Below are 9471 nucleotides of genomic sequence, written 5' to 3'. Positions count from 1 at the left end.
CAATTTGAAAATTTGAAAGTTATTATTAGAAAGTTAAAATTGAGTGTTAAAAAATTTGAAAATGTCGATGCGATTAACCTCGATATTTTTCTATATATCTGTTGATTTTTTCGTTCACAATGTAACAAACCGAAGAACCGTAGAATTTTAATTTGAAAAAGATATCAAAAAACATTTACCATGTGAAGAAACATAGTGAAACAAAGTATGGTTCACTGAACGGTTGATTCGCTTTTACTCGAGAAAATGATGGATAAAAAACAGAATTGCGTAAAACACAGAGAATTGTACAAGTCGAAGATAAGTAAATGATGTGATGTTGGAACAATAAAATTGCCGATTGAATGATCATTGCGAGTACCGTGTGAATTACGATGAAACCAACTTTATTATGATTCACACACGGTATACGATATACTTTTCAATTAATCCTATTAAATTTAATCACGCAAGACAAGCTGTTAATCAATTCACGTGTCAAGTATCATCGAGAACTAAAGTTTGTCTCTGTTTCTTTGTTTCTAAAGTCCTTTAAATTTAAATTCGTTAAGTCGTTAGTATATTTCCATATAGCTTTTACCCCATCAAATTCATTTTTTCTTAAATAGTAACATTTATTTTGTAAAATCTGTAAAACTAAAGCTACATATTACTCATTTTCCAACGTTTCTTTTCTACCATCGATTAATTAATGGTAAATCAATTTATATCAAATTTGTTAAATCAATTTCTATAACAATTAGTAATTAATATTAAAAGTCGAATAAATTAACGAGCCCCATTAGATAAATTCGTTCATTTCGTCGATAATGGAACGATTATTTCAAATTGTTTCATTGTTCGACTTTGAAACCACTCAAGGAACTATCAGTTACACGATATCTGACTAACGCTTCGACGGATGGATAATCAACGTTTGATTCACATGATCATTGTTTTTCCAGTTCACATTTCATTAGCCGAATTCAATACCACGGTAAACATGCGATACTAAAAATTACGTAATAATTTCTATTTTATAATCATTCTTTCCTACCTGAAAGAAATCGATCTTTCGTATATCATAAATCCCAATGTACGCAGCAAAGCAACTTAGAATTATACCTTTTTCTCTTTCTTGCTAAACAATTCATACTCAATTAATATTCCTGATCAATTAACCAGCCTAGCTGTCTGCTTATTATTGTATCTCTTCCAATCTATATTATACAAACAACACTGTAAATTACCATACGTAACATGGTGAAACACAGGAAATTCACAAATTCTCACTCCAAATACTCCGCAACTTCACCTCGTAATATCACTCAAATTTCCATGAGTCACCAATAGGCGAATTAAGTTAGTTAACCAAACACAGTTAACAAACTAACATATCAAACCATGCAACAACGTCGCAACGTTCTCGGAAGGTACACTCACCTGCGCGTCACCAGTTTATGTTTCTCGCTTTCCGGTCGCGTATACGTGTCGCGACAAAGCGACGAGAGAGAAAGAAGATTGCGATGGTAGTGAGAAGAGCGAGAAGGGCAAAAAGCGTGCAAACGAGTCACGAGAAAACCCAACGGTCGCGGTGCAACAGGAGAAGCGGCTCTTTGGAATCGTAAAATCCCCGCAGTTCTCCAGTGACGTCTTCGACTTCGGCGTTGCTGTCGACGGGACGATCCACGGAGACCAAAGTCATCGTCCAATAGCCGCACACACGACGCTGGTGGGGCTCCGCTTTCGTTTGCACACGCTATAAAGCCCCGCTAATTGTCCACGCGGCGAACAGTCGGTGCGTGCCCCCTTTTAAACGACGATGTAGCGCGGCGTCCGAAAAATCGAGGATCCGTGCACCCAAGATCATTGTGACGATCGAGATCGAGCACGTGTCCTGGACTTGGATCACAGGATCACGAGAGTCGTTGCGATCCGCGATTTTTTTTGTTATTTTTCCAATTTCCGTTTTATCCTGTTGAAACAGTGAAAAGACATCCGGAAGAAGAAGAAGAAGAAGAAGAAAAGAGTAAAGTTTGTTCGAAATCGACTTATCGAGTCGGACAAAAGTGAAGAAGCTAGATTTCATTTTATTTCTGTGACTTCTGCAGAGAGTTTCTCGTTTTAGAAACAAAACCACGATGAGATTTGTGATACGCCTAGTGAAGTTTCGCGTTGCTCTCGGACGATCGTGGAAAAGGTAAACGTTTGTTTGCACCGATCATTCGTATCGATGTGTCGCGTGAGACTTGAATTTTGGTACAGTGGTTCGTCGTGAAAGTATTTGAACGCTGGTCGTAAAAGGCTTTGGTGTATAATGTATGTTATCTGTTACACGGAACATTATGAAGTATATCGGGAAAAACTTGTTCGATATAACCGTACCTGTGTTACCTTAGCCGTGTCTCATTACGGTGATAATTAAACTTCAAAATGTTTCGCCTAACACACATATTATAATATCTACTATATCCATAAAGGACTTCTATAAGTATTTCAGCATTTAGCATAGATAACTTACGTATCTTTATTGTATGCGTTACATAAAATATTTAAAAATTTCTTTAGTATCGGAATGAGACATGACTATTGTAGGTCAGTCAAATTTTTAGTCAATCTGAAAACTCATATATGAGCTACTGCGATATTCATTGATCGCGAACATAATACACATGATATATTTAAAAAATGTTTGCACAAATATTCAGATATTTTCATGCGAGCTACTGTATATTTGCTATTTTGCGAAGAAGGAAAAAGAATGAAGTTCTTTCATTGCTCCAATCGTGTTTTATCTCTCATTAACACTTGCGTCGATAACCTACTTAGATGACCAAATTTCCCTCGTTGAAGATAACAACTAAAAGTTTGGTATTTGCTTCGATCAAGTTACATACATACCTTTTCTTCGTGATTACTCGGTCTCTTCTCACTTTCACGACCAATTTAATTAAAATCCGAGCCAATGACTGCTATAACACTGCTATAATATAATAATATATGGCTCTTAAGATTGGAAGTTTCGTTAAATATCACGATATAATGGTGGTCCGTTAATTGATCGAGATTTTGACTTGTTAAATAAACAATTTTGTCCTTATTAGTTCTTTAAAATGTCTTCGTGATGTGACAGTCAGTGTATTTGTGTTGACCTTTAATATACTGATGTGCAGTGACTTTCACGTCTACATTGATTTAGTTCAGATATTTTACTAATTATTAGAAACATACTGCAGACAATGTAGTAGAGCCTCTCTTTTCTGAAATAATAGGAAGACGAAATTTCATTTATCCAAATACAGTTTAAGAGTAATCGACAGATTCTTTAAATATTTATGAATCCATAATCAGATAATTTTTTCAACGTAAATAACTACACAGAGTTACGTTCTTTATCGTACTTCGAATTATCGGAGTTCTTCTACGAGTGCCACGAGTGCTTCGGCATGAGAAGATATCTTTTTATTAGAGTTTTCGTCTGCTGTTTTCATTTATATAAAATCGCCATTATTATCGTCTACGTGAAACATTTCATTACATCAGAATACTTGCGGCTTTCTACCGTTGCCAACATTCGAGGAATCTACGTGCTTTGAAGAATTTTCAATTATGTTTTTCTTTCTTTAATGTCTGTGACTCTGGCTTCTCCAATATCGTGTATTTTTCTAATTTTGTTGCGCTTACATCACTTTCCAGTTTTCTCGTTTACATCGTATTTTCCTGCGATAGTTAGACCGCTTCCTAGTTTCATACCAAATTCGTATAATCACAATTCAATGAATCAAATCAAGGAAAGAGTACATTGTGTATGAACACTGACGACATACGTATGTACATATTTGAAACGGAAAAGGGCATTCGTTACGAAGAAATATTGTGTTTGGATAATAGAACGTTCGGATATTAGGCTATTTGGATAATACCGTGATATACATTTGCTACATCCATTTCGGTGTACCAATTAGGAATAAAAACATTAAAAAACAAGTTGAAATGATTTACACAAGAAATAGAAAAATTACCACGGTATCTTACAATGTTTTAGTATATTACGTACATCATTTTGCTTCTTTTGTTTATTTTTTCAGTAAGTGAAACACAGCGTCTGTGCCAGAATAACTAAGAGTAAGTTAGACGTTTCTGAGAAACTGTAACTAACTCCGAGTACAACATACGATAGAATGGTAATAATAGTGAAACTCATATACTAGGTAAACATTTCTAGTAGGCACTATTATGACAAAAATATAACAGTACAAAGTAACTTAGGAGTAACAGAATCATAAAGTTCTTTAAGGACCCTTTGTGAAGAAACGTCGATGATGGCATAAACATTGGTATGCTGAGAGTTGAAGGATAGACGTCTATAGAATTTTGATAGTATCTGTCAGATATCTGTATCTCGTTGAAGATCAACAGCATCAGAGATTTCCTAGAACTCTGGCTCATTTAACAGCTAATTATTTTAAAGAAGGTTAGACAGAAGAAATATGATAAATCCATTTATGTTGATTTTCTAATTATAGCGTTACTTTATGATTAAGTATAAGGTTGAAGAGGAATAAACTTACTAGATCAAAGTCCTTTAAAGCTTGCTTATTCTTTCGAAGATAACTAACAAATCCGCAAAACTTTGTAGAAAGCTGTTTAATCACAAAGTTAAATAGATCTTTGAAATAGAAAATTTGCCAGCTGTGTATTCAATCTTAACGCTAGAAACTAGCAAATCAGATAAAATCACTGACATCGGATTTGTTGTTTTTGGAATTTCTAAAAATATACAAGTGTTTTCGATAGCATCAGTGTTCACTTTTACTATAACAGAAACGCGACTATATATACTTATCCATTATCGTGATATTTATCGAGACTATGTATAACATATTTAGATGGGTATCAAAAGGTCGGACGTTTTCATGACAAAATTATGTTTTTCTAAAGAACGTAAACTTAGAAAACTGCCTTCTTCTCTGTGAACTTGGTATGTTTAAATGCCACGATCGACTAACAAAGCACTGTACTACAAAATACCAATCGATGCCGATCAGTGAGAGGTAAACTCACTATTCTAGAACAGGTGGTCAAACACTGCAATTAAGCAACAAGAATAGGACAACCGTGACTCATATAGTCTTTCAGAAGCCAAAATGATCAACTCTTTGTACACTAGTTCTTGCACATTATCCTGGCACACGGCGTTAGCGTTCAATTTTTCTAGAAGAGAAATTACTTCCATAAGCTCAATTTGTCGCAAAAAAGAACGCCGTAAACAATCATAAATTCCAAGATGAATAAGAAAAAAATAATTCCAATGTTGTCGCTGGACCATGGACTTTTATCATATAAAGCGATAATTAATCTAACTTACTCATTGTGTATTACAACAAATTTTTATTTCGCTTAAAAGCTTATTCGCGTTAAATATGGTAGAACTCGATTAATTAATCGAACTTTTACCGATTTGAAGCACTCACTTGAACGTGAGCTCGTATCACGCGAACGAAAAATGATGAGTAGCGAAGAAAATTGGTGAACTCTTGTTATATGAATTCCAATCGATCCATATAAATTGTCCGTCAGGAAAATCAGATAATTGGGATTGCAATCTTAAATAAAATTTCTGTTTCTATCGACTACAATAAGTGTTTTAATGTATCATATTAAGAAACAATTAACTCGATAACGCCATTATAAATAAATAAATAGAACGATAATTCCTCGAAAACGATGGTATTCCAATATTAATAACAGATTTCTTTCCTTTCTTTTCTTCGTTTTCCCTTACGACCAAGAAGAATACCAATCAATAGGAAGACTTACGGTTGGAAGTGAAACCAAACGATCGTTCCACTTTGTACTGTTACGAGTCTATAAGTTTGACTTTGTAGTTTGTGCGAGTTCCGCGAGATCAAAACGCTATGCTGTATCTCGTGTGCATCGAATGAATTTCAATGGCTCGATCGTGATCACGATCGCTTTCCCTGATCGATTCGAAGGCGAGAAAACTGGCCCCGCAGGGAAAAATCACGTATGCAAACTATATGTATCCATGCTAGCCATGATCGCTCTTATTAATTAGTTCTGGGATGTAATAGTTGTTCAAGGTGCGCACTTTTGTGTAACCGGTTACCGAGAACGTTTGACACACGCTTGTCCTCGTTGTTAAACGTCCAGGCCGGAACGGAAGCGATCGGTCGATAACGATCGTCCTGAGATCGTTAAGTCACTCGAGTTATGACGATCGTTACGAGCCTCCATTTTCATTGGTGCGTCGGTGGACGAGTTATTGCTACTCTGCTATGCGTTTTCAATCGGAAAAGGTCGGTTTTGAAGCTGTGTTCAATATTCACGCGTAGCTTTTGCTGGAGCATACGTTTCTCATTAATTTCACGGATCGATTACTTTGGGGAGGTTTCTTACATTTTTTAATCGTAAAATTATTGGTTGTAAGATTTTTTTGATATACCATATTCTAAGGGATCTCGCTTTTTTAATGTTGTAACAATTTTCTAGAAATTGCAATGTAATTCTTAATCGAATTTTTGAGCCAGAATTATTTAAAATCATTATATCTAGCAATGTACGAGAAATATCGCAATACTTTTTTCATATAAGTTATTATATATACACACAGACAAATTATTTACATGCACAAATATCGCTTGCATTTTTTTGTCAGAATAAGGACGGTACCTGATGGGAAAATTCGTATTAATTTAGGTGGTCCTGGCTTAACGTTAGGGATAAACACGTGTTCGTTTTATTGCACGCTTTACGCACAATCCGGAAATCAATGCTAACTTAGTCGATCGTTGTTCAAAGCGAACAATTTATCACAGCTGACTAGTTGCTACGTAGGAATGTGTTTATTCAGTATTTTTGTTAAGGAAAATGTATTTTCAGTGTTGTATACTTCATGTATATACAGATGCAGCTACGACTCGGATAATTACTGATTAATGATAGCAATCTGCTATAATTGACTAATACTTACTATAATACGTTTACCTATTTTGCATACAATTTCTTTTATCTTTTTTTTTTTTTTACTATGAGCAAATGGTGTTGGATCGAACGCATTATGTATCTTTTTCAAATTTTCTTATTTTATATTTTATATTTTTATTTTATAGCTTCCTTGAAAATTCTATGAAAATTAGGATTTTTAATGATTCGAAGATTAGAAAATTCAAAGATCGTGAGACTAGAAGATTCGAAAATTCAGAATGAACAATTTGGAGATTTGCAACCTTGTGAATTAAAAGATCCAGAATTTGTTAGACTTATTAAAAAATGGTGTATTCAAAAATAGCATATTCTCTTTCGAAGACATTTTTCTCCATGTATCCTATTGGAAAGTACAAACTTCATATATCACTTAAATCTCGATTAGAATCTCAATTAAAGTAATCATCATTCCACACAATCATTATCGCCAAAAATGCCATTCAATTTGTGGCAGAAAAATTCTTTTCTCGTGTCCATCGGCATACCGTTGTAACGTAAAGTGCGTTACAGTATACGCGAAATAATTTATGCAAATGTTACCAAGCCCCTAGAAAATAACAGTTATGTCACGGACTGGTCACTTCCGGTTCTCTCGTCATTAATACTCTTTTTTTTATCTAAGTTCGTGGTAATCGCAACGAACATTAATTACACAGAACCGTAATAAATAACCATCTACACTTATGAAACATCTATGTATGGACTGTTTTAAATGTTTTACATATGCGCTACATCGGTGATTAATCGAACGCGATCATCTCGTAGATTTCGTGAAAGATCAAATCTAACCGCAATTATCTTACAAAAAATGTCATTAAATTAATAATATTTTAAACGAACTTAATTCTACGAGAAATTTCATTGAACGCCAGTAAATTAACGATATTTAAATAATAAATAATATTTCATCAAATAAAGAAATAATTAATCAATTAAAACTTGCAGGGACGATTTTATAATCGATTTAATCATCGATCTATTTTCGAAATGATTTGCAAGATTGAGATCTGAATCGTGTAAATTTGCACGGTGTAAATATCATATCGTGTTGTACGATGGTTGAAAAAAAGCGAGTTTGTGCAAAAGGGGATTTCTCTTTGGGGTATGAAAGGTTTCTTAGAAGACGAAGGTGGTTGGGAAAGAGTTTAATTGGCGGCAAATTAAGGATTCATTTTATATTTTATATTGAAAATGATTGCTCTTGATTCAACGTTTATAACGTTGGCCTTCGTGAAGTAAAAGTAAAATGGCGTTCGCTAACGGTGTCGAATTTTTTCTTAACGATTCTAGTTGAATAATATCACGAATTTGTCGGGATTATTGTAACAATAATTTTACTTACTTGTTTTAATTATCCAGTAATTAACTGTAGTAATCGTTCACTGATAGAATCAAATTTTTATCGAAAATTTTATTTAAACAAGATTCAAAGATTCATACAAATTACTATGGAGCTACAATAATTTCGTTTACTTCTTTCATAAGCACACAATCTTTACGATAAATATCTTCCTTGATAATTTTATTTATGTAATACCTACTTGGATTTTTTAATAATTAACTATAATTGCTTTTTTATTGGTGCTTGTTTCTTAACTGAATAATCTTTAAAAAAAAAAGGCAACAATCGTGTGACATTCTGCACAGTGTCAAAATAAGCAGGAACCGGAGGTATGGTGCTCTATTATTTAAAATTTTCATTAATTGTCTTTGGAATTAATTATTATTTACACATTACGCACGATACATTTTGTGTATTTCATGATCATTTCTTCTAAACAAACTCTTCTATTCCAATGACAATTTACATCTGATTACATTACATTTTTATTTAACAATCCTCACGTCCCAAAAATATTATCTTCCTATTTGCAAAAAGGATCTAATAAGAAGCAAATTATTTAAAGGACACTCCAGTTAGAACGTACAAGTGACAGCAATAAGCCTTCGATAGTATCCTCCATTTTGCAATAACCTTGCAAAAATGTTCAACGCCCTTTGATATATGCGGAAATACGAAGCGATCTTATGATCAAAGCAGTAGAAGGGGAAATAAAATATCTATACAACGGATACATGATAGGGCTTGGAAACTATTCTAGCAATGTAGCAAATAATCTACAAGCATTTGCATGTTATAAATATTCCAAAATATACATTTTCTTCCTTTCAAAAAGCACAATGTTATACGAATGAAAAATATTCGTCTGATTAAGTCAAAATTATCGACTTAGGTTATTTAGAAGATTGATCAGTAATATAGAAGGGTGAATATATAAAAACGAAATGTACGAACTATTGGAAACGGCAGAAGCCCAGATGCTGAAGATACCAGAAATGACGAGGGAACCACACGCCAGCCATCTTCTGCCCCATCGATCAAGAACGAGCGCGAGGAACGTGTCAGCAGGCAGCTCGGTTGCTGCAGCAATCGTGAACGTAACAAACACGTCCAGGCCTAAATTATCGACGTTTCGTACGTGA

At 34.1% G+C, this 9471-nt stretch overlaps 1 long non-coding RNA gene across 1 annotated transcript in view; it reads left to right on the top strand.

Annotated features, from left to right (window-relative positions):
* The first annotated feature begins 1433 nt into the window (after positions 1-1433).
* Positions 1434-9471, top strand: part of LOC143304218 (uncharacterized) — a 47046-nt gene continuing 39008 nt past the window's right edge. The window contains exon 1 of the long non-coding RNA XR_013060922.1: positions 1434-2179. This is a non-coding gene — a long non-coding RNA (uncharacterized LOC143304218). The remainder of the gene's footprint in view (positions 2180-9471) is intronic.

Source organism: Bombus vancouverensis, unplaced genomic scaffold (assembly GCF_051014615.1).
Source record: "Bombus vancouverensis nearcticus unplaced genomic scaffold, iyBomVanc1_principal scaffold0027, whole genome shotgun sequence".
Lineage (NCBI taxonomy): Eukaryota > Metazoa > Arthropoda > Insecta > Hymenoptera > Apidae > Bombus > Bombus vancouverensis.
This window is presented reverse-complemented; position numbering and strand designations above follow the sequence as displayed.